The following is a 4,305-nucleotide window of genomic DNA, read 5'->3' on the forward strand; positions in this document are numbered from 1 at the left end:
TTTCCTTATCACCCCTTTTCCATCTCTGTCTGACAGATAATGGAGTGTATAAGTGCTGTCTTGTCTCAGGTATCTGTCTGGGGCATCAAAAGATGTGCCCTGCAGTGAGCGGAGGTGTTGTGACCCAGTTCAGGCAGTGCTGTTTGCACGCACCGCTGCTCCCGACGAGCTGCTGCTGCTGCCAGGCTGCTCGTTTGGTGTGGCAAGAGAAGTGAGGAGGTAAAATTACCTGTGCAGGTAACCTGAAAAGCCTTTTGCTGAGCACAGGGACAAAGTGAGGGTGTATCAAACGGAAGGAAAGACAGGAGAGTGACAGAGCATCTCCTTGTGCCCCAGAGCAGCCTCTGAGTTTTTAGGATGAGAGGAGGGCATGAGGAGGAGCTCCATCTCCCCAGCACAGCCTGGTCTTGCCACCACTGTGCCTTCTTCACTCCGGGGGCTCCTCAAGCCAGGAAAAAGGAGATACTGACCCAGGATGTGGGTGGTTTGGAATGGATCCTGTTGGCATTGGTTTTCAGTGGAGAAATCTTCAGTTAGTAGAATAATCTTAAGGCAAGAAGCTCTTTTCTCAACACAGTCCCACCTTTTCAAAGGCCAGAAGATCTTGAGTTGCACTTCTTCATTTTTGAATAAAAAATTCTCTGCAAAAATATTCCTTGGCAATCACTGGTTTTTGTGACTTTGTCTGCTTTCATCAGCTTGTCCTTGGAGGAAGAAGGAGCAGAAGGACAAATACCAGAAAAAGAGCTTCCCTTCAGGAGAGCACAGGAGGTTCTATTTTATTTCAGTGTCCCAACAATTCTGTCTGTAGAAGATGCTGTGTTTTCACACTGGCTCTCACCCTGCTGCTCAGGAACAGCTGGAGAGCCATGGTAAAGACAATTCAATGCACCCAGATGTCAATGCCACACCAGCAGGATGCACAGCCAAGCAGACTCTATCCTTTGCAGACGAACCTCTTGTTGTAGCAGGGCAATTTTACCAAAGCCATCCTAATTTCTTGACTTTTCATCTGAGCATCTCAAAGGAAATTTCTCTTGTGGGCAAGTAAAATGGCAGACATTTGCTCTCACTTCACAGACAAGGATCTGAAGCTGAAGATGATGACCCCAAACCATGTGGAAAACTAAAGCCTGGCTATTCCCTTTCCTGTGCTAACCATGATAGGAAATTCAAAGTATAGTAGCTCGCTAACAGTAGGGAGCAACTTAGTCCTCCAGGTGTGAAAATATGGGTAATAAATATTAATAAAGCAAGGCTCTGAAAATAGCCAGGGAAAACAAGTCAGAAACACTTTGCAGAATCTCACTGATTAAAATGAAATCTCATTTAAAATTGTCAAAAGCAGCAGTTCTGCCTTTATCATTTATTTTTTTGTCACATCAAAATGTTTCAATTTGGCAAGAAAAAGCAGCTTTGTTTTAACAGTCTCAGTTGGATTACTTCTGATTTATGTTGCACATTAATCTTAGAATAGGTGGTTTGTTGGTTTTATTTTAGGAAGAATTGCAGTTTTTAATGTGATGAGAAAAATGTCATTTTTGACCCAGGACTTTGCAAGCTCCTGCTTTGTCCAGAGAGGAGCCAGGACCACATTGGTAATTACAGCCCCACGACCGTCCTGGCTGGGGCTGCAGTGGTGTTTTGCAGAATGTGCTGATAGATTTGGGAGACATTTCCCCACATTCTGTGCAAACCACTGCAGAAAACAAACCCAAGGACCAACTGTGATGGAGTGACTGCCTGCCCTTTGAGGACTCCATATAAATCTCTGCAGCCCTGGTAACCACTGACCCAGATGGTGCCCAGATCTAATTTAGGCCTTGGAAACCTTCTTAGGGTATACAGTGGGATGTCCCTTAATTGTTCCTGCAGCAAAATCCCAGGTCTGTCTTGCCAACCTCCCACACTCAGCTCCCCACTGGAGCCAGTAGGAATTTAGAATGCAGAGGTCTTTTAAGGTCAAGCCTTATATGGATTTTCATCCATCCTGGTCCCAGTTTTCAGGATGGAGGAGTCCAGCACTAATTCATTGTCTGGACTGCTGAACGTACAGGTATGAGACACCACTTTACCCCAAAAGGTTTATAGATGTACCCACAGCGATTTGCTGCTGACTCTTTTATGGAATATAATCGCATTACCCTGTAGTGCAGCTGCAACTGATGGCAATAAAACTTGATGTATGGGGAGGAGAAACAATTTTGCAACAGGCCATGAAAAATCAGTTTTAGAATGACACAGATTTTACCAAAAGACTCATTCTTGCTAAATAATGCAGAGCTAAATGAATGGTTATAAAGGCTCTGAAATGCATGGTGCCTCCTGGTTAATTTTATAAAGGAAGACAATAATAAACTACATTTTTATACTTATCACTTCAACATCATCCTTGGTGCCAAATGCCATGTTCTATTCATTAGCAGGTAGTTCCTGGGATCACTCACCCAGGGGCTGGGCATTTGATGCAGTTCTTTGGCTGTAACAGACTGTCTCTCAGACTCCTTCCTTATGTATAGCAAGCTTGAAACAGAGCTAATGAAGGCCAGATGGCTGCAGGCTCCTTCTCACACCCATAATATTGATGGGAACATTCTGGAGGGAGTGGATTCTGCCCGAGTCTTTTCCTTGTGCCTGACATGATGATAACCACATTGCAGCCTCTGTACTGTTGGGTCCTAACTTGATTCAAATGTTTCCTGGATTTCCAGCAAATGAATGAAGTGCAGCTCAAAAGGAAATATATGCAGGCCTTATTAGAAAAGGTTGTACTCATCACGAATCAGCTAAAGACCTCATTTCTGACAGCGGGGAAATCCTTTTATAACTGAGTTTGTTTGGAAAGATTTTGAATAGTTCATTATAAAAATGCATTCATCTCTGCCAGAATATAGAGAAGCAGCCAAAGTACAAAATCTGGCCCCACTCAAGTCCATGGGATTTGGCATAAACTGGCAGAACTACTGGGCAAATACTTTGTTCTGGATTAAAGTAGTACATCTTATGTGCTAATGGAACCCACTGAAGTGTGCTCACCAACCTGAGAAGGCCTTGCAGTTAGGTTCTGTCTGACTACGCTAATTAAGAAGAATAATTAATGCCCAAATATAATTCTCTGGAATGCTGCAGATATCCCAGATATTTCACGATTGCACAGGATATTGCACAGGATTAGATACTGTCTCTGTTGGTAAATTCCTCGTGGTTAGTAATCTCATCTTTTATATTTCGTTTTTAATAAGGAGCTGCCTTCATGCTGAAGCCAGCTCTGTTTAAAGCAGCAAGAAAAAAGTAATTAAATCTGACAGGACTTGCTTTCATGACATATATTGCAGGCTATCTCATGACACACAGACCTGGTCATATTTTTGTTATAAGGAGTTGATTTATTTTCACCAAGTATCTCTTTTAGAATCAGAGTTTTCCTGAATTCTGTATTTCTTTGGCTAAACAAGCCCTGCTGCCTGTCTGTGGCTCTGTGCTCTGCAGCAGTGCTGGCTGCACACCCTGGCTATGTTGACATGTAATGATTTGAACATTTGACATTTATATGTGGCTGGCATTCGTTTTGTTGCCTTGCAACCATCTGGTTCCAGAAGAAACTCATAAACTGATCCTGAATCATGCAACCACCAGACAGCAAACAGATAGAGCTGTAGGACTCTGACAGCACATTTATCACCCTCCTGTGATAGCTGACACAAACTGCACTGCACTGTCTCCACTCTCCGTCACACAGAGCAGCCAGGGTAGCACTTGAAAAAGAGGATTTGATTCTTCCCAGCAGTGGGACTTTATTGTTGACCATGCTGGTGGCCCATCCTGTGTGCAGGCTCTCTGTGTGCCCCCCAAATCTCTGCATGCACCAGCATGTGCCCTGGGTCCCTGCATCCAACATATGGGAACAAACCACCCCGAGCTGGAGGGAACCACTCCAAAGCTCAGGTTTTGGGCTGAATTTTTCCAAACTTCAGAAATACCAGGGGACACATTTCAAGTTAGAGCCTTTCATGCTTGTGCATGAAAATAAAATTACAAATGTACAGCCTCTGTTGATCCTGGTGGTGTTGGCACAGCTGAGGACAGAGGACTGGCAGTGAAGTGCTGTCCTTTTCTGGCTCCATCACCCAGGCCAGCAGCAGCATGGAACAAGCCAGCCTGCTCTAACAGAGAGAATTTTGTCCCAAATATTCTTGCCACAAAAGCTGTATTCTTTATTGTCAAGTGTTTTTCTCAGTAGATTAGCTGATACAGGAATGAAAAGTTTCTAGGAACAAAGTGCATTCTTTAAAGTAGAGCAAGGGG

Source organism: Vidua macroura, chromosome 17 (genome assembly GCF_024509145.1).
Source record: "Vidua macroura isolate BioBank_ID:100142 chromosome 17, ASM2450914v1, whole genome shotgun sequence".
NCBI lineage: Eukaryota > Metazoa > Chordata > Aves > Passeriformes > Viduidae > Vidua > Vidua macroura.